The sequence below is a fragment of the Suricata suricatta genome, chromosome 9 (assembly GCF_006229205.1).
Source record: "Suricata suricatta isolate VVHF042 chromosome 9, meerkat_22Aug2017_6uvM2_HiC, whole genome shotgun sequence".
Taxonomy (NCBI): Eukaryota; Metazoa; Chordata; class Mammalia; order Carnivora; family Herpestidae; genus Suricata; species Suricata suricatta.
The window spans coordinates 3,318,459-3,338,842 of record NC_043708.1 but is presented as its reverse complement, the minus strand read 5'-3'; the positions used below and the strand labels follow the sequence as shown (position 1 = coordinate 3,338,842).

Below are 20,384 nucleotides of genomic sequence, written 5' to 3'. Positions count from 1 at the left end.
TGAACCAATTTCGCGGCCCCGGTCTGTGCCTTCTCCCAGGATGGGAAGTCAAAGGCTACGCGACTGCAGGCCAGTAGCAATCCGATTAATTCCCCTGGATAAAGCCTTTAATCTAACACATAACAGCAAATTCTTGTTTTTCCATTAAAAACAATACCTCAGCCCCCACGTGGGCTGCCAAGGCCTTAATGAGATCCCTTTCCCACCCGGGAGGCTGAATTGGACCTTTGTTCCCCACAGCATGGGGTTCAGAAGATTGCTAGTTTGGCGGGAGGACCAGTTGGGGGCATTTGGGCTGATGGGGAGCGTGAGGCTAGATGTGACACAGCGGTGCGGGGTCCTGGGTGACCTCAGCTGAACTGAGAGTTGGCCTAACTTCTTGGAAGAATGTGTGGGGAGTTTTGCCGGGGCCAGGCCAGGCCACGGCCTGTGACAGGAAAAGGCCCCGCGGTTGGGGTCAGAGACCCGGGGCAACGCGGTCCTGAGCCCTAGGCAGGCCTCGCCCCCTCTGGCTTCGGTCTCTTCCCGCGTCACACAAGACGCTGGCCTCTTGGGAAGCCAGTTCCCCTCGGAATCCGGTCTCCGGGTGCTTGGCCCGTGGTGCTGAAGACGGAGGTGAGCACGGGCAGGCGTGTGCCCCTCTGCCTAACTGCGGGGAGGGAGGGGGGCGGGAGACCCCCAGCCCTGGGAGGCAGCCGGGGGGGGGACACTGATGGTGCAGCAACATGGCGGAGGAGAGGCCTGTTCAGCTTGGACCCCGACAGAAGGTGACTTGCCACCAGGGGAGGGGACATAAACACCACCCGGGCCCTGGGCTAGAGCGCCCCCCACATCCCACGCTGCCCAGGGCCTTCTGGTGTTTTCTCAGAAAGCCATGCCTCCCAAGAAACACCAGTGCCAGGCAAACCAGGATGGCTGGTCTCCCACTTGGATAAAAGCTGGGCACCCAGAGGGACCTGACATCAGTCGCACACGCAGTGGCTCAGAACTGGGTGCAAGCAGGTGAGCCCAACCCATGCCCGGTCCAGCGGCACGTCAGGGACTGATCCAGAGCAGAGATGACCCTCCAGGTGGCCCCGGCCACACTGGTGCCCCCTCCCATCCAATCCTCACAGAAGGGGAACTGGAGGCTTCTCTTAGAAGCCCGTCAAAGCTGCATCACCGAACACAATGGGATGGCCCCCACATCTCTGCCTATTTGCCGGCCATATGGTGTGGCGGGTGGACCAGTGCCCTTCCTGGTCTGTGGGCTCCACCACGTCCATCAGATCTTCTTCCCAGAGATCCCTGAGTTCACAGGGAGGTCCCCAGGAGGGCCCACCTGGCCTCACGGCCCCAGCTGACTTCTGCAGTCTGGCTACAAAAGCCAGAGGGGCCAGACCAGGTGAGTGGCCCCCACCAGGACCTGCGTTCAGCCGAGTTTGATTCCGGTCAGACGTGCACTGGTCATGACCTCACCGGCTGGGGCCTCAGGGCCTGGCCCACCTCGTAAGGCCCCAGGCCCTCCAGCTGCCTTTACTTCCAGCAAGGAACAAAGCCCATGGTCATGAGGTGTCCACTCGGCCAGGTCAGGGTGGTCTCGAACCTGATATTCGAGGAGCGTTACAGTATTTGCCCAACCCTAGCTTCCAGGGCTGGCAGTCTCCCCTCCGTTAACGAGGTGTCCCTGGAGAGGTGTCCAGGGCAGGCCGGGGTGCCAGGCAGGCGGGCGCAGCTCCCCACAGACTCCCCGCCGGCTGCCGGGCAGACCGAGGCGGCCAGCGGTCACCTGTGAAATCAGGAGCAACGGGATGCAGGCGTCTTGTCACTGAGAAACTATGTTTATGCTTATTAGACCAGCATTTTTCAGGCTCCTGTAAAATAAACACATTAGGTCAAATGTGGCAGCAAGGACTACGTTTACAAAGAGGCGAGGGAGGCAGGAGACTGTAGGGAGCTGGCAAGGGTGAAAATTTACAGCGGGATTAGTTTCTGCGCCATAAATTGGAAAGTCTAGAGATGTGTGGCCCCGCCGCGGAGGCCCAAACTTCTAAATGAAATTTATTCTCTCTGTAAAATCTGGAAACGACATCTTTGGGGAGAGCAAATAGAGAGAAACACGATTTCATCCTCAATGTTTGCTCTGCTTGCAGACGATTTTCATTAAAAAGGGCTTTATTAAAATGATAAAAATGTTACAGTTTGCTAAATTAAGTCTGAAACAGTTCTATTTAATAAGCTGATGCATTTTAATCATTTTTCTGAAAAGCCTGACAGATTGAAAAGAACCTCAGTCTTGGATACCAGTAAAAAAAAAAATTTTAAATGAAGAAGAGAAAAAAGAAGCCCTCGTAGCTCATCTGAGGTTGTTTGGTGCATATCTTAACTTAAATGTGTCCTCCTCAATAAGGATTGTCGTCAAGTGAGGGAGCCCGTGTTGTCCAGCTCTGCAGGCCTCCGGAACATGCGGAGCTGTGACAGGGGTCATGTGAGATGCGTTTTCTTTGTTCGGTTTTATCTTGGGAATCAAAGCAGAAAAGGGTAATCGCTGTGTTTCCACCTCTTGGCCCCATGACGCAGCACGTTCGGCAATGGGGCGTGTGAGGTGGAGGGGGCAGGGAGGGCCCAGAAGGAGCAACCAGAGCTGGAAGCCTGGTGTGAAACTCTTATGGAAAGTCTTTGGCAAAGAGCAATGGAAGGGGTCTTGCGACTGTGCTTAAGAAAAGCCTCAGTTTGGGAGAAGGAAACTGAATCTGAGCGGGAACTGTGGGGAGTTGTAAGGACACCGGGTCCAGACCACAGAAATTCAGAGCTAGAACACCATCTAGTGCCAGCGATTGGGCGGATGAGTGGATGGACAGATGGATGGATGGATGAGTGGATGGATGGATGGATGGATGATGGATGGATGGATGGATGGACGGATTCGTGGATGAGTGGATGGATGGATGGATGAGTGGATGGATGAATGAGAGGATGGAAGTTTTAGATCCCGATTACCTATCATGACAGAAGGGCAAGTGTTCATTTTGATAACGTACCTGATATTTGCCAAGCAGAGTATCATGTTTGTTTGCTCAATCTTCACCGCAACCGTATTAATTTTATGTGAGAAGTGCACACCTCGGAGGAGCAATGTGCTGCAGGCAGCACAACACCGACAGCGAGAGACTGAGCCGGGCTCGCAAAGCCTATGTCCAGCTTTGGAAAACTGCAGCTTTCTGTGAAACCGTCCCCACACTTGTGATTATTTTTATTGTGAAATAGAATGCTTTGGGTTGGTGGAAGTTTCTAGAACTCAGCTTTCCTGACCTCCATCCTATTGATTCTTCCACAGACTTTCTGATATTCAGGTCAGGGACTGGAAAACATGGGGAGACAAGCTTTGATGAGAGCCAGTTGAAATAGCACTGGGAGAAAGTTCTAGAACATTGTGAGTTTTAAGAAAGGAAGGGTGAAGCACCTGAGGCACCAGTACATGGTGCTGGGTGCTGGGTGCTAGAGAAGGATCCAGGACATGGTGGGCTGGGAAAGGAAGGTAGGGCCCTGCTTCCAGAAATGGAAATCCTTGTCTTGGATTTTCTTCATAAGCACTTCTAGATGGGAAAATGTTTGGCCCCAGGATATGACTCAGAAGGCATCAAGGTACAAAGTAGCAGGGTCCTTAGAAAAGTCTCCATCAGCCCCCACCACATCCTCTCTGCCAGATGTGTCCTTGGAGAGCCATCTTGCTTCCTTGGCTTCAGTTTCCCATTCCCTACCACAGAACAAAGACTGTCTACACCCTGTGTCTACACCTTGAAGCCACGGTGGGGACAGAAGGAACGTGGATATGGTTGGTCACCGTTAGGCGATAAGGGACCCATCATGCAGTAGCCCTAGAGCCTACCTTTGCAAATCCACTCACTTCTCCAACCTTCCCAGGCACAGCCCCGGCCTTGGAATCCTTCCTCCCCAGACCCAGCCTCTCATGCTCTCCAAAATGACGCCTAGGACACCGGCAACTTCTGCGACAGAAAGCACAGACCCCAGCTTCGTCGATTTTGGATGAGTAGACTCTGGAATGGTGTCAACCAGAGACACTGTGGAAGCACCTCGGTCCCTAGAGGTTGTTGTGGCCAGGCCTGGAAGGGACTCGATTGTCTCTGGGCGGCCCCTCCCGGAAACCACTGCCGTGTGGTTACCTCATTTGCTCTTATTTTTTTCCTCTTTTAAACAACCTTATTAAAGATGACTTAACTGCAAAGTGAAACCATCCCCAGGCTCCTAAGTGAGATGTGACTCCGTCCGTGAGTGCAGGGTGGCCTGTGCGCGGACACGCTCTGCCAGGATGTCTGTCCTGTGTGGGGCCGTAACAGGTCACCCGGACCTGGGACACCTCCTCCAGCATCGGCCTCATCGCATAAAGTGTCAGGGATGCTCTTACCTCGGCTTGTTGTTTTTTATTTTTTAATGTTTTTTATTTGTTTTTGAGAGAGAGATTGCAAGTGGGAGAAGGGCAGAGAGAGGGCGGAGGGGGAGGGAGACACAGAATCGGAAGCAGGCTCCAGGCTCTGAGCTGTCAACACAGAGCCTGACGTGGGGCTCGAACCCACGGACCACGAGATCATGACCTGAGCTGAAGTCGATGCTCAACTGACTGAGCCCCTAGACGCCCTGTCACCTCAGCTTGTTAAGAGGTAGATTTCAGTCTCATCAACACTGATTTAGATGTGCTATGTCCACTATTTCTCTTGAACGCAGTTGGCCAGTGTCCTGTGAGGAAACTTCTGGGCCCAGCAAGCCACGGTGGACCTGGGTCTGGACTTCGGTCCGGGGCCCCTGCTATAGCCTTGGACACCATTGTGGGCCTAGAGTTCTTTTCTGTGATTTTATGGAAAGACCTTATGCCTCCTTGTCCCCGGGGCTGTCCAAGGGACTGTCACTTAAATCCCTCTCTCAAAGCCAGAGATGACTGTGTTTGTCTGTCCACCGGCTACCAGTTTAGCAATCAAATCAAAGCAGAACATAGTTGATTCTGGGTGAATCCCATGTTTTGCTTCCAGAACCACCATTTTCTTTTTGGCCTCGATGTTTTCAGGCCATCTTTATAAAGTCTCTTCCAGAATCTGACTGAGAGCACCCCGAGGCCAGGTAGAACTCCTGGGATCTGCAGGATTCCTGTTTGCAAACCTCTACCTTTGTTCTGTGATCCTGAGACATCCAGTCCCACCCAGAAAGTCTCCCGTGCTTGGTGCCATGGGCTACCCAGAGTAAGTGGAGCAGGGTCTAAGGTCGGAGGTCCCCAGACTCTGGGGACTCAAACACGAATGTGTTCACAGCCTTTTTGATACCCAAGTGGTCAGGTGCAAATTTTTCTGGGCACAGGATCCACAATTTCCATATTTCCAGAGACTTCTATGTGCCAGAGAGGGGTCACCCCGAAGAATCTCCTGACCTCACGGGAGGCCATGAGGCACAGTGGGAAGGTTCGGGTCAGACCGGCCTGGAGTCCCATCCAGCTAACTGGCTAATTGTGGATGAGCTAACCGCCCTGCATGTCTGCTCTTGCTTGTTCAACAGGGCTGCCTAGACCCACTCTCTAGGCCATCAGGACAAAGAGCTGGGACTCTCTGTGGCCGCGATGTTTGGCGTCTACATGGACACATCAGCGTTCTTGTTCCTGGGCTCATGCTGAGCACAGAGGAGCCGGAGGAGTTCGGAATGGGGACAGAATCTTCTAGAATCTTCTATGGTGGGAGTCATCATGTCCCTCTAAGGTCACAGGGCCCTCCCAAACCTGTCGCAGGTCCATGCCTCGGTTTCTTAGTTAGCTCCCCCAGGCCAGGCTCCCTAAATATAAACACAGGTCCTGAGAGGCCCATAGTCAACTTGTGGTGAGCAAAGGATGGACCCTGCCCGGCCTGTCTGCCCGGCTGTCTGGCCCAAACCCGGACCCGTCAGCAGATCTCACTCCCCTGAAGTTTCTAGCACGGAGCAGGTGTGTGTGGGCATCGCTGATCACAGCTTAGAAAGCCTGGTTTTTTTTAATTCTGTTTCATCTTGCCCCAGACACGTACACATTTCTTGTATTCATCTCCACCGAAGCAGAGAAAAACATTGGGCTTGTCGCCGGAAGAAGCCCCACGAGGCTCGTTAGGAGAGCTGGGGGCTCTTGCCGGCGTAATAAGTGGTTATCAGCCCAGGGCCACGCGGCCTGCTGGGCGCCGGTTACATAAGCACCTTGCCCTCGGCTTCCCGCTGCTGGCATTAGAGTCCCCACACGTCCGGCCCCCTGCCTCGGAGCGGCCACAGTCAGCGTGGCGTCTGCTGTCACGCGCCCCGGGCGACCCAAGCAGGCGGGAGCAATCACGTCGGCCTGATGCGGGCGAGCGTGCAGTGCCAGTCAGCGGGCCAGCCGAGGCCCCCGGGGCTGCGCCAGCCCTGCAGAGAGGCAAGGGCCCACAGCCCCAGAGACAGACTCTCTGTATGGGGATATGGGGCCCCGACGGGGAGCTCACTCCCAGCCCAGTTGGTTTTAAATGTAAGAAACTTCTGGAGGTGAGGTGAGAAGCAGCCCCGTAGGCCCTGAGCATGCAGCTGGCAGTCTAGGGGCCGGTCGGGGGGCCTCCTGTCGATGGCGGCCACAAGGCCACGGCATACTGGCTCAGGGGAAGGATGATTACATACAGGCCAAGAGAACGTGCAAGGGCCGGAGAGGACGCCTCAAGGAGGCGGCACCACGCAGCCCCGGAGGCCGTACCCTGTTTACTGCAAACCCGGGAACCGCAGGAGGGGAGGTGGGAAGAAGGTGGCCCTTGGCCGGTTCCCAGGGGATGGCAGGAGGCTGTCCCTGCCACCGGAACCTTGCTTCCTCGCAGGAAAATGGGAAACAGTGAGACCATCAGGTCCGAGCTCAAATGGGCACAGTACTGAGGACCAAAGAAGCATCCCCGACCTAATTCCAGAACTTTCTCTGGCTCCTTCTGCCCTGAGAGCTTTGTGGTCACAACAGAGCAATCCTAACTGAACCTGGCCCCACCCACACCCTGGCCTTCCCGTCTTCAGGAGAAATACCTGGCCTCCAGCAGGCCCCCATCCAATAGCCTGGCCCCCACCTCTGGACAAGCTGGGTCCCCGCAGTGTGGCCTGCTGGTGTCACTGCTCAGTGGGGGGCCCTCTCCCGCCTGACCTGAGCCCACTGGCCCCACGCAGGCTGTCATCACGCCTCCCTGTTGCTCTCCAAGCCGCTCGCTGGTTTCAGAGCCTGGAACCACTGACATGTTTTCCCAGCATTTGCTTCTCATTTCAAAGTGTAAACCTGGCAAGTCAAAGAAGGGTCCGTGTTTTCCCCTCCTTCTGGGCCCCTGGAGTGTTCCGACCTCTGTCTGCAGGGAGAAGTGTCTCTAAAGTTGACCTTGAGTGGTTGTTCTCAAATAACTGGGCTCAAGGAGCCCAAAGCAGCAAGTGAGACAAGCCCACGTCTCTGGCAGCGTTGGTTTCCCGTTGAATTTTCCAAAGAGAGATTTTTGTGCAAAGGGTGTTTCTTGAGTTCGTCCGCTTTCTCTCGTCCATGTTGACGGCTGTCCACAAGTCACCACATTTATCACGGGGCGGCCGGGCCCCACCCCGTCTCCAGAACCCAGCCAGCCACCCTCCGCTGCTGCCAGCCCTGGGCACCGCCAGGCCGGCACCTCCACCATCCGCTCCAAGCGAATTCTCCCCGCAGCATCCAGTGTAGACAGGACGTCAGGCTCCTGCCCCCTGGGAGCTCCACTGGCCAGCAAGGGTGGCAGCAGAAGGGAAGACACGAGAGGGAGCAGGACCCGGGTTCAAGGCTGAATGCAACCGGCAAGATCCTGGACGCCTCACATCGCCCGGCCTCCGCGGGGCGCCTTGTAGGATGGAGACAGGACAGCATCCAGGATCTGAGAGAGCCAGTGCTCCGGGAAGGCGGCTGCAGTTGTGCTCCTGCCTGTCATGCTCGTCCACCCAGAACCTTCGTTTGGCTCATTTCTACCTACCCAAGTGGCCAGAGCCTCACACCCGGGGAAACTGAGGGCTGCGTGTTTCCAGGGAGGAGGTGTTAGGTCTCTGCTTCAGGGACCTATAGCTTCTCTCCCAGAGTGAGGCACTAAAAGGGGCCCCTCTGCGGCCTGCCCCCCAGGGGCCCGGAGCAGGCTGGAGGCTTCTTGGTCAGGTGGCCTGAGGCCGAGGTGAAGGGCACAGACCCCCACCCACCCTCCTCCCGGAGGCGTCTCTGACCAGAGTGGGCCTTCGTGCACACTTCAGGAAGGTGAGCCATCTCCCGAGAAAGTGCGCTCTCCCTGCCCGGCTCAACGGGTCCAACTCACTGCAGAGATGGGAAACCGAGGCTGGGCATTTCCAAGACCGTCACGTTGCCTAATGCGCAAAGCGGAGGGCCAAGCCAGATGCGGGTCCCCTCGCCAGCCGCTGGGGACAGTAGCAGGCCTCCACCACTCACTGAAAGTCAGATCCAGTCTCCGGGGGAAACGCAGAAGGCTCAGGGCCCTGACCTTTCTGGGCTAATCAGGAGGAACGTCGGATGCCATAAAACATTTCATTATTAAAGCAATCAGGGAAACCTTTACGGAGGCACAGCCAACAGGCTTTCTCAATTAGAATGAACACAACCCCCCCCACCGCCCACCTCCCCGGGCTGCCCACCCGGGCTTCCAGAAGCCAGCAGAGGCCCGGCCCAAACCGCAGCCTCTCCGGCAGGGAAGGGCGGTTGTGAGTGCAGGACGCCGAGGACGAGGTTCGCTTTCCCCCCGAGGGCTCCGCCCCCCTGGGCCTCTGTGGTGCCAAGCCGCTGCCTGCACCCGGCCCTGGGCCACGGCGACGAGCTGGCTGTGGGCCACACCTGGGAGGGGTGCCCCCCGGCCGACGGGGCTGGGGTGGGCATGCAAACGTGTGCAACCTCCACGGGGCTCTACAGGAATGCTTCCTGGAGGAGAGAGCGTGATGGGAGCTGCCTCTCCAAGGAACAGAGGAGTTCGCCAGAACCTTCTGGAAGCCAGGGCACCAACTTGTGACTTGGTTCACCCATCGCTTCCAGAGGATGCCCAGAAGGCTTTCTCGAGACTCCTCACCTCGCCTCGCCTCGTGAGCAGTCCTGGGACGGGACAGGGGTGGGGGTGGGGAGCAGGGGTGAGGGGCACATCCAGACCAGGCACATGGGAGGCAGGCTGGTCTGCTGAGCCTCAGCCTCAGCCCAGCAGGGTGCCTGGGGCTTGAGACCAAGCAGCAGACCCCTGGCCACCCACCTGCAGAGCAGCGAGCCCCCCGGGAGCCCCTCCCTGGGCAGAGGGTGAGCAAGGTTGGGGTCTGGGGTGCAGCGCCTCAGATAGGGGTTCCCCGGGTGGATACCAAGAGCAGGTCCCCAGCAAGGAGGCCTTGTTCTGGAATCAGAAGCCGGCCCCCAGTCTCTCCCGCTAAGCTCTGGAGGCCCACCCTGCACCCCACCACCACAGCCTCGCCACCCTGCGGCCAGCCAGCCCATCTCCCGGAAGTCCCGCTCTGCGCGAGGCCCACGGGCCCTCGAGACAGCTGGCTGTTTGGAAGCCTCCGGGCTCAGAGATGGGCTTCCCTTCCCTGCCCCTCCCGCACCCTGGGAGGGCCGCCTGATGCGGGATCTCGGGGGACCCTAGTCATTGCCTGGACCACGGCCCGCGGGCACCAGGAGAGCCTCAGGCCCCTGCCCCTGCCTCTCCTTCCCTTCGACCTGCGGCCTGTCCCTCACGCTCCCTCGGAGCGCTGCCCACCTGGCCCGCCTGCGCCCACCTTGACCCAGAGCCCCCCCCTCTTCGTGCCCCTCTCGTGCCCCCAGCCTCCACTGTGGGAAACAAGAGTCTGTTCCAGGGGAGGGAGGCTAAAAGGCCCAATGTCTTTTATGTAAACTTATTTTCTTAGAAGGGGATTGAAAACACATTGGTAATATTGTCTTCAGTAAAAAAAATAAAAATTAAAAAAATTGCCCAGCTGCTCTCTGGGACGCACTGTGTTGTTTGTGACACAGCCTTCTGATGACACCAGGACACGGACTTGACGGTGCCCCCACCGCGAGCCCCCCATGGGCTGGGGCTGAGGCCAGGGAGGCACAGAGCAGGCCCCGGGCCACCCAGCCATGGGCCAGCCTGGCATCGGCGCCCGCCCTCGTCGGCCCGACCCAGAGCCCCCGCCGCGTGTCTCCCCGGCCCCCTCCACGTAGCACCACCAAACCAGGCAAGCAAACGCGCCTGGCTTTTCCCACCTCCGGGCATTTGCACGGGCTCTGCCCTCCACGTCCCTGGCAGGCCCTTCTCTGCCTCAGACACCCTCAGAGGTGATCCGGGAGAGCCACACCATCCCTGCCCGGAGGGAGGCCGCCTTGGGTCCTCATCGTGTGGGCACCTTACAAAGCCTTCGGACGGTGGGACGTGAGCGCCCGGGGAGGGGAAGGCGCCCTGCTCAGATGATCGGCCCCCACGCATCAGTAAGTGGCCACACCCGATTACGATCCTCCTCTAAGAGATGGCCGACCCTGGAGCTCCGAGAGGTTGAGCGCCCTGCCCAGGTCACCCAGCACACGGCGGGCCCGAACTCAGCCTCCAGCCTCCCAGCTCTGCCCTGATCCGCCTCTTCTCCGGGCACCAGGCAGGCCGGGAGGCTCCGGACCGGTCTGTGGCCCGATCCTGGAGCCCACCCCCAGGTCTGGAGCGGGGGCGTGGGGGGGTGGGCGGGGGTGTCTGAGCCTCCAGATCTGCAGAGTGCCCCCCAGGGCGCAGCGCAGCCCGGCCACCTCCGGATGATCTTCCTGCGCTCATTAATTCCCGGATTTCACCCTCTCATTACGAGGAGGTGGGCGGCGCGTCTGGGGCCACATGCCTACCCAGCTCTGAGGAGCAGTTACGGGAAGGCCTGGCAACTCCTAATTGCCTCGCCTGGCCTCACATGGGCTCATTAGAGGTAATGAAATCTGGGAGCCCGGGGCAGGGGGAGCGCTGCGTCTCTCCAGGGAGATGGGCGGGCAGGAGCCCTCTAGGAGGACCACAGCCTGGCTAGCAGGGGGGGCAGGCCGGACACTGTGGCCCAGTGGGAGGGACGGCTTGGGGACCAGGCCTCCAGGATGTAGGGTCCAGTTCCTTCTCCCAAAGTTCCACCATCTCTAGAAAGAGCAGTTCCTACTGCCTGCAGGCTGAGTCATGGGCTCTGGGAGGGGCAGGGCCCGAACCCCCGCCCTGGCCTCAGTCTCCAGTCTCTCCCTGCCCTTTCCCTGTCCACTCAGAGAGCCCTCCAGAACCCACCCGGCTGCCCAGGCCGGTGAGACAAGCCCAGACTCAGCCTCACGTTCAGCCCTGCAGGTCGGGCCTCAGCTCTCCGGATCCGCACGCTGCTCGGCCTCCAATCGGGGAGACCCCTCTCTGGTCCTCCTCCCCCTGGGGTCCCTGCTCATGCCACACGGTCCCCGGGCTCCCGTTCAGCTGGACACGTGTCTTGCACTCGATTGGGCCTTTCCTGTGCCCGCCCCGCCTGCCCGCACTGTCCTCCGCTCACCCCAGCGTCTCCATCCTGTGCCGGGAAGTCTCCCTCCAGATTCCCAAGGACACCCAGCCCGGCTGCGTGCACAGCAGGGCCACGCCACGGGCACACCGGCAGGAGCCGGCCTTCTTGCCGCCATCTCCCTGCACCGGTTCTGTGGCTCCTGGCCCCCTCTGGGCTTTAGAGCCAGCCCCACCCAGCGCCCTGGGGACAGGGCAGCTCCGTGCCCTCCCGAGCCTGAGGGACAGGGAATGTGTCCCTGCTTCCCGTGACAAAGAGAGAGACTGCCAAGAAGCCCAAATGGAGAGGAGGGGTGAGTGGGGTAAGAGGTCAACGCACTGCTGCCTTGGTGTGGGGAAGGGGGAGGGCTGGGCGGGGGCGGCCAGGGCAGCTCCAGCCCCGGGGACCACGATGGTGGCCACGTGCCCTCTGGGCCCTGAGTCACTGGCTTCTCCGCCGCCTCCTCAGCGCCTTCCGTGGCACTCCCGATTGTGCCCCACGCAGCCGGGGTGGACGGCGAGGCCGTCTGTGTGTCGGTGTCCTCCCACGCGGTGCTGGGCCGCGACACCAGTGGGCTCGTGTGGAGGCTGTGGCCTGGCCCGTTCCGGCTTCCCGGAGCCACCGCTCCCTCGGCTCGAAGCGCCGCAGCCACTAGTGGGGACCTTCTCCCAGCGCATCTCTCAGACCCGGACCCCGTGACTCCCTCTTGGCCTGGGATGACACTGAGCCCCCCGTGGCAATCCGGGGTCACTCCTCATTCCTGGGCCCTTAATATGAGCCCCTGGGCAAGGTCCTGTTGCCACCTGGGGTCGCAGAGTCACAGGTTTGGGGATTAGGGAGTAGACTGCTTTGGGGCTGCGGTTCTGCGGACCACCGTCTGGCCCTGCAGAGCTGTCTCAGAAAGCAGAGGCCTTAGGAGGATGTGAAGGGTGCTCCGAGGGCACCGGGGACTCTGACCCACTCCCCTGCATGTTGGGGACGGCATTGGCGCAGAAGCTGGGCTGGACAGAGGCCTGCTGTCACGGCCGGGTGGCCCTCTCCCTGGGGGCAGAGAGGAGTCTGGTGACAGAGAAAGTTCCGGTCTGTGCGGCTGGCTGCAGCCCCATCTCCCGGCGTGAAGCAGCCCGGTGGGCCTCCAGGCACCTGCTGGCCCTGGCGGTGGAGGCAGAGGCCTGCCAGGAACTGTGAGCGCGGGGCCCCTTCCTCCCCGCCTCCGCCCACCCTCCTCGGCCACCTGGACAGCTCCTCCCTGCAGTGATCTGGGTTTCCTCCGACTCCCATTGGCCTTTTCTGCGACTTCTGGTCCCGGCACCTGGAAATCAGCATCCCCAGGCTGGCTGGGCCTCTAATTGGACATCTCGCGCATGATGCCCAGGCCAGCCCAGGCTTCAAGCCTGCCAGCGCACTCCAGCCGGCCACGGGCAAGTCCTAGCCCAAGCCCAGAAAACATTATTTGGGCAGGTACGTGCACGGTCCCATTCTGGGATGACTTCTGTCTCCTCTCTCGCAGACGGTCTCCTGGGACCTTCAGGCCCCCTAGCCTCTGACAACTCCAGCCGTCTTTGCTCTGCCGGCCAGACCTGAGCTCCTGCAGGCTGGGCCCTCTGCCTCGCCCTCCAAGGGCACGGTGGGCCTGGCTGAGGGGTGCCTGGGCCTCATCTGTGGACTGTCTGCAGAAGCAGAACGTTCCCAGTGCCGGCTGAGCCCCTCGGCCACTGAAGCTGACCTGGTCTGAGACGCCGAGCAAGGTTACAGGGCTGCATAGAGTTACGGCCCCAGAATCATCAGGGCACCATCTCCCCCCAGCCCTTCCAGCCTGCCTCTGCCACTTAAAAGATGTCCCCAGTGACACGGATGTCATGAAGGTCCTCTCTCCCTCTGTGTCACTTTCTTGATGACTGCGGGATCAAGCAGAGTGACCTCTCAGTTCAAACAGAAGCAAGAGATACACGTCTCAGGGCAGGAAGCGTTCAGTCCTGGGGTGGGTGGGCGGTGCTCTAATGTCCTGGGCGCCTGGCGTCCATTGGTGGGCATTTGGGCTGTTTCCACTCATGGTTATTATGAATAATGCTGCTACGAACAATGAGGAGAAGTTTTTGTGTGAATATAGGTTTTTGGTTCTTTGAAGCATACACCTAGGAGCAAAATTGCTGGGTCCAGTATCAACCACATCTAAGTCTCGGAGGAAGTGTTTTCCAAAGTAGTGGAACCATTTCACACTCCCTCCGGCCTTGGACGTGGGCTTCAATGTCTCCACAACCCACTAAAACAAGATTGCTACGTCTTTTTGGTTATAGTCACCCTGGTGGGTGTGGTTTTGATTTGCATCTCCCGAGTGACTAATGACATTAAGCATCTTTTCATGTGCTTGTTGGCTATTTGTATGTCTTCTTTGGAGAAATGTCTGTTCAGATGATTTGCATATTTTTTAAGGTTTGTTTTTTTTTTAATTTTTAGAGAGAGAGTGCAAGCGAGTGGGTCAGGGGCAGAGAGAGGGAGAGAGACTCCCAGGCAGGCTCTCCAGAGCTCAGCGTGGGGCTTGACCGCATGAAGTGTGAGACTGAATTATTTGTTTTTTTAATGATTTACTTCTTTATATATTCAGGATGTAATTATAAATAATATGCAAATGCTTTCTCCCATTTGATAGGATTTGCTTTCACTTTCTTGATAGCGCCCCTGAAACACCGCAGCCTTTAATTTGGATGAACCAACGCATCTATGTTTTTCTTTGGTTGCCTGTGCTGTGGATCTCATAGGCAAGAAACCGTGACCTAATTCTAAGTCAGGAAGACTTCCACGTGTGTTTTTTTCTAAGGGTTTTAAAACTCTAGATCCTCTTACATTTAGGTCTTTGTCCCTTTAAGTTAATTTTGTATATGGTGTGAGGTAGGGTCTCAACTCTTTTTTTTTTTTTTTTTTTTGCATGTGAACATCCAGCTCTAGCAGCACTATTCATTGAAAAGATTATTCTCTGGCCATTGAATTTTCTTGACACCCTCCTCAAAAGTCATAACGTACCTGTAAGGGTTAATTTCTAGACTCTCGGATCTACCATATTGATCTATATGCCTACTCTGAGGTTCGTACCACACGTGATTCCTGTAGCTTCATGGTAAGTTTTGAAATCAGAGGGTATGAGCGCTCCAACTTTATTTGTCTTTTTCAAGATTACTTTGGCTATTCTGGGCTCTTGCATTTCCCGGATGCCTGTTAGGATCAGCTTGTCAATGTCTGCGAAAAGTCAGCTAGGATTTTGACCGAGAATCCACTTACTCTGAATCAGTTTAAGGGAATATTGACAGCTTAACAGTGTTAACTCCTCCGATCTGTGAGCATGGAATGTCTCTCCATTTATTTAAGACTTCTTTAATTTCTTTCAGTGATGTTTTGCAATGTTCACTGTACAAGACTTAGCCTTCTTTTGTTAAATTTGTCCCTAATTATTTAATCCTTTTTAGTGCTATTGCAGTTGGAATTGTTTTCTTAATTTCATTTCTGATTTATTCAATGATAGTGTAGAGAAATACAATTAGGTTTTGTATATTGGTTTTTGTATCCTGGAGCCTTGCTGAACTCGTTTATTAGATCTAATAGTGTGTGTGTGTGTGTGTGTGTGTGTGTGTGTGTGTATTCCTTAGGATTTTCTACATACAGGCTTATGTCATTTGTAAATATAGTTTTATTTCTTTCTTTACATTGTGAGTGCCTCTATTTCTACTTCTTGCTTAATTTCTCTGGCTAAAACCTCCAGTACAATATTGAGAAGTAAAGAGATTGGGCATTCTTGTCTTGTTCCTGAGTTTAGGGGGAAGGCTTCACCTCTAAGCAGAATGTGAACAGTGGATTTTCGTGGATACTGCTCATTAGACTAAGAAAATTCTGTTCTATTTCAAATTTGTTGAGTGAAACAACATGAAAAGGAGGTGCAAAATGGTATTCATTTTTTTTCAAACTTGGTTTTGTATCTAGTGAGATGATTATGTGGTTTTTATCTTTTCTTCTATTAATATGGCATGTTACATTGATTTTTGGATGTTAAAGCAATCTTGCGTTCCCCGAATAAATACCACTTTGTCATTGTGTATAATTCTCCTTATGGGTTTCTGGATTTGTTAGTATTTGGTAGAGGGTCTTTGTGTCTATATTCATAAAAGATATCAATTTGTAGTTTCCTTGTAATATCTTTGTCTGGCTTCGGTATCAGGGTAATTCTGGCCTTACAGAATGAGTTGGGAGGTGTTTGCGCTTCTATGTTTTGGAAATTTTTGTGAATGATTGGTATTACTTCTTTACGCTTTTGGTAGAATTCATCAGTGACACCTCTGGTCCTGCGCTTTTCTTTGTGAGTAGTTCTTTATTATTATTATTATTATTATTATTATTATTATTATTTCAATCTCTTTATTTACTACAGATATATTAATATTTTCTATTTCTTCTTGAGTCAGTTTCAGTAGTTCATGTCTTTCTGGGAATTTGTTAATTTCATCTAGGTTATCTAATTTATTGGGATACACCTGTTGTATTTCCTTATCATCTTTTTTGTTTTTGAAAGAACAGTAGTTATGTCCCCTCCTTCATTCCTCACTTTAGTAAGTTGAGTCTTTTTCTTTGTGGTCAGTCTAACTAAAGGTTTGTCAATTCTGTTGATCTTTAAAACACACACACACACACACACACACACACACACACACACTTTTAACGCTACTGATTTTTTTTCTGTTTTTCTATTCTGTCATTAATTTCAAACCTATCATTTGCCTCCTTACATTTGTTTTTGTGTTTAGTTCCTCTTTTTTTAGTTTCATAAGGTAGACAGTTAGGTTATTGGTCTGAGATCTTTCTTCTTTTTTAAATATCAGCATTGATAGCCGTAAATTTCCCTTGACACTGCTTTAACTGCCTCCCATAGATTTTGTATATCGTGTTCTCATTTCCCTTCACCTCAGTGTTTTTTAATTTCCTTTGTGATCTCTTCTTTAACCTGTAGGTTAATTAGGAATGTGTTGTTTAATTCCTCCATATTTGTGAATTTCTCGCATTTCCTATGTGGTTAATTTCCAATTTCGTTCATTGTGGCCAGAGAACATACTTGGTATGGTTTAAGTTGTTTTAAATGTACTGAGACTTGTCCTATGGTCTGATTGGTAACCTACCCTGGGGAATGTCTCATGCACACTGGAGAAGAAGGAATATTCTGGTGGTGTTGGGTGAAATGTTCTATCTGTAGATTTGTGTCAGGTCTTGTAGATTCTATTGTTGTTTGATTTCCTTGTTCTTCCTCATAAAAGTGGGGTCTTGAAGTCTCCAGCCATTATCTTTGAATTACCTATTCATCACTTCCTCTTCCTTATACGTCTTTGTGACTGTTGCCTTTCTAACAGATTCACCCTTCTATTATTACAAAATTTTGTCTCTAGTAACAATTTTTTGCCCTAAAGTCTATTAGGTCTGATATAAGTATACTTTCTACACCTATAATCTCTTTTAGCTGGATGACATACATATCTTTTATCCATCCTTTTACTTTCAATCTATCTAATTTTCTTTAAAAAACCAAAGTATGTCTTTTGTAGACTAAAAATAATTGGATCTTATCTTTTAATCCATTCTGTCAATGCATGTCTTCCACTCGGAATGTTTAATCTATTTACATGTAATGCAGTTACTGGTAAGGTAGTGTTTATGACAGCCATCTTGCTATTTGCTTTCTATAAGTCGTTTTTAACTTCTGTATCCCTCCATTACTACCTTCTTTTGTGTTAACTAGATGTTTTCTAGTATAAAATTTTAATTCTGTTGGGGGTTTTTTCCTCTGTATTTTTGAGGTTTTACTTTGGGATTACAATTAGCATCTTTACTTATAACAATGTAGTCCACAGTAACACTAAATTGATTTCAGTAGTATACAAAAACCTTGCTTCTCTATCCCCTACCTCCTCCCCTTTCCTTTGTGTTATCACTATAAAAATTACATTAATATATGCTGTATGCCCATCAACATAGATTTATAACTATTGCTTTAAGCAGTTGGCCTTTTTTATTAGATAAGAAGAAACTATCCACACAGTAGTTTCCCAGCCTTGTGCTCTGCCTTTTCATCCCTTCTTAAGCACCGCCCCTAACTCCTGGTGGCCACTGATCTATTTACCTTCTCTAAAGTGTTGCCTTTTCCAGAACATCACCAACTGAAATCACGCAGTATGTCTGCACCTCCCAGTTCACCTACTGACGGCCATCTTGGTGGCTTTCAGGTTCGGTCAATTCTGAATAAAGCTGCTCTAAACATCAGAGTACCGGTTTTTGTGTGAATGTGTTTTCAACTCCTCTGGGTAAGTCCCAAGAAGCGTGATTGCCGGATCGTATGGTAAAAATATGTTGTTATATAAGAAACCACCAAACCACCTTCCAAAGTGGCTGCACCACTTTGCATTCCCGCCAGCGATGCATGACTTCATGTTGCTCCGCACCCTGAGCCGCAGTTAGTGTTGTCAGTGTTCCAAATTTTGGCCATTCTAATGGGCGGGTAGTGATATTTAATTGTTGTTTTAATTTGCATTTCTCTAGAGATAAATTATGCGGAGCATCTTTTCATATGCTACTTTCCACCTGTATATCTTCTTTGGTGAGGTATCTTTTAAGGTTTTTGACCTATTTTTTGATTGGATTGCTTGGTCTCTGCTTGTTGAATTTTAAGTATTCTTTGTATATTTTGGATGACAGTTGTTTTTTTCTTTATCAAATCTTTGGCAAATGTTTTCTCTTAGCTTGTGGCTTGCCTTTCTTTCTCTTGACAGTGTCTGAAAGACACAGAGCAGATATTTTTAAGTTTAATAAAGTCCAGCTAATCAATTCTCTCTTTCACAGATTGTGCTTTGGGTCTTGTACCTAAAAAGTCATTGTAAACCATAGATTATTAAACATTATCCTATATTATCTTCTAGGAGTTTTATGTTTATAACTATGATCCATTCTCAGTTAATTTCTGTAACTTTATAGTAAGTCTTGAAGCCTGGTAGCATTGTTTGAATGTTTGTGTCCCCGCCCCCCACCCTGCCAAACTCACAAGTTCAAAGCCTGATGCCCAATGTGATGGCAGTAGAAGATGGAGCCTTTAGTATGTGATTAAATCATGAGAGTGAAGCCCTCATGAATGAGTTTAGTGCTCTTATTTTAAAAGACCCCACAGACCTCCCTAGCCCCTTCCGCAATGCAAGGATACCTTGAGAAGTCAGTAATTCAGAGAAGGATTTTCACTCAACCCTGCTGGCACCCTGCTCTCATACCCCAGCCTCCAGAACTATGAGAAATCAGTTTGCTTTTTATAAGACACCCTGTCTGTGGTATTTTATTGTAGCAGTCACAAAGACTAAGATATCTCTTTTGGCCCTAACTAAAATTAGTTTGTCTGTATCCAAAAATAGCTTGTTGGGATTTTTATTGGGATTTCATCGAATCTATAGAACAAGTTGAGAAACTGATGTGTCTAAAATATTGTCTTCCCATCCATGAACATGGAATACTTCTCCATTTATTTAGTTATTCTTTGATTTTTTTCATCAGTTTAATAGTTTTCATCATATAGATCATGTACATATTCTGTTACATTTATACCCAAGTGTTTCATTTTTGTAGCACTTATGTAAATGATATTTGTGTTTTTTATTTCAGATTCCACTTGCTCATTTCTGGTATGTAGAAAAGCAATTGACTTTTGTATATTAACATTGTATCCTGCATCCTTTCTATAACCATTTGTTAGTTCCAAAAATTTTTATTGACTCTTTTGGATTTTCTGCTTAGATGATCATGTCCCTGAGCAAAAATACTTTTATTTATTCCTTGTCAATCTTTATACCTTTTTTCCTTTTCTTGTCTTGCTGCCTTAGCTGGGGCTTCTAGGACAATTTTGAAAAGTAGTGGTGAGAGGGACATCCTTGCCTTGTTCCTGATTACAGTGGGAAAGCTGGGTTTCTCGCCAATGAGTATGATGTTGGCTCTCTGTTTTTTTTAATAGAAAGTCTTTGTTAGGTTGAGGAAGTTCTCCATCTAGTCCTAGTTTATGGAGGGTTTTTTTTCATCATGAATACATGTTATTGTTGTTGCTTTCAGTGCCTTTCCTGCCAACATTGATTTGATAATGTGATTTTTCTTCTTTGGCTTGTTGAAGGGATGGATTACATTTATCGACTTTTGAATGCTGAACCAGCCTTGCATGCCTGGGACAAAGTCCACATGGCCATGACGTATAACTCTTTTCGTATGCATTGTTGGATTTGATTTCCTAGTATTTTGTTGAGGATTATTGTATCTATGTTGATGAGAAATATTGGTCTGTGGTTTTCTGTAATATCCTCGCCTGGTTTTGATATTAAGATGATGCTGGACTCATAAAATAATCAGGAGCATCCCTTCTATTCCAGTCTTCTGGAAGAGATTGTAGACAATTGATATAATTGCTTTCTTAAATGGCTTTAGAGTTCACGAGGGAACCCATCTGGTCCTGGTACTTTCTGTTTTGGAAGGTTATTAGCTATTCATTCAATTTTAAATAGATATAGGCCTATTTATATCATATATCTTTTCTTCTATGTGTTTTGGAAGATTGTGTATTTTTTCTAGATTTATTTTCTCTCCTTTATTGATACTATCAGTGAAATCATTCCATGCATTGAATTTGCTATTATATTTTCTCACACTTACTGTGTTGGGAAATGACAGATTGTGTCTTTCAAGGAATAGACCCATTTCCTCTAGGTCATCAAATGTGTCGGCGGAGAGTTGCTCATAGTGATCCTTGATTATCCTTTCAATGTCCCTGGGATCTGTAGTGATGTTCCCTCTTTCATTTATGACATTAACAGTTTGTGTCCTTTCTATCT

At 51.6% G+C, this 20,384-nt stretch overlaps 1 long non-coding RNA gene across 1 annotated transcript; it reads left to right on the top strand.

The window, feature by feature from the left end:
* The first annotated feature begins 369 nt into the window (after window positions 1-369).
* LOC115302019 lies at window positions 370-4,404 on the top strand. Its single transcript, XR_003913390.1, has 3 exons — window positions 370-615; window positions 869-1,002; window positions 3,904-4,404. It is a non-coding gene; the product is annotated as an uncharacterized LOC115302019 (long non-coding RNA).
* Window positions 4,405-20,384: the final 15,980 nt, after the last annotated feature.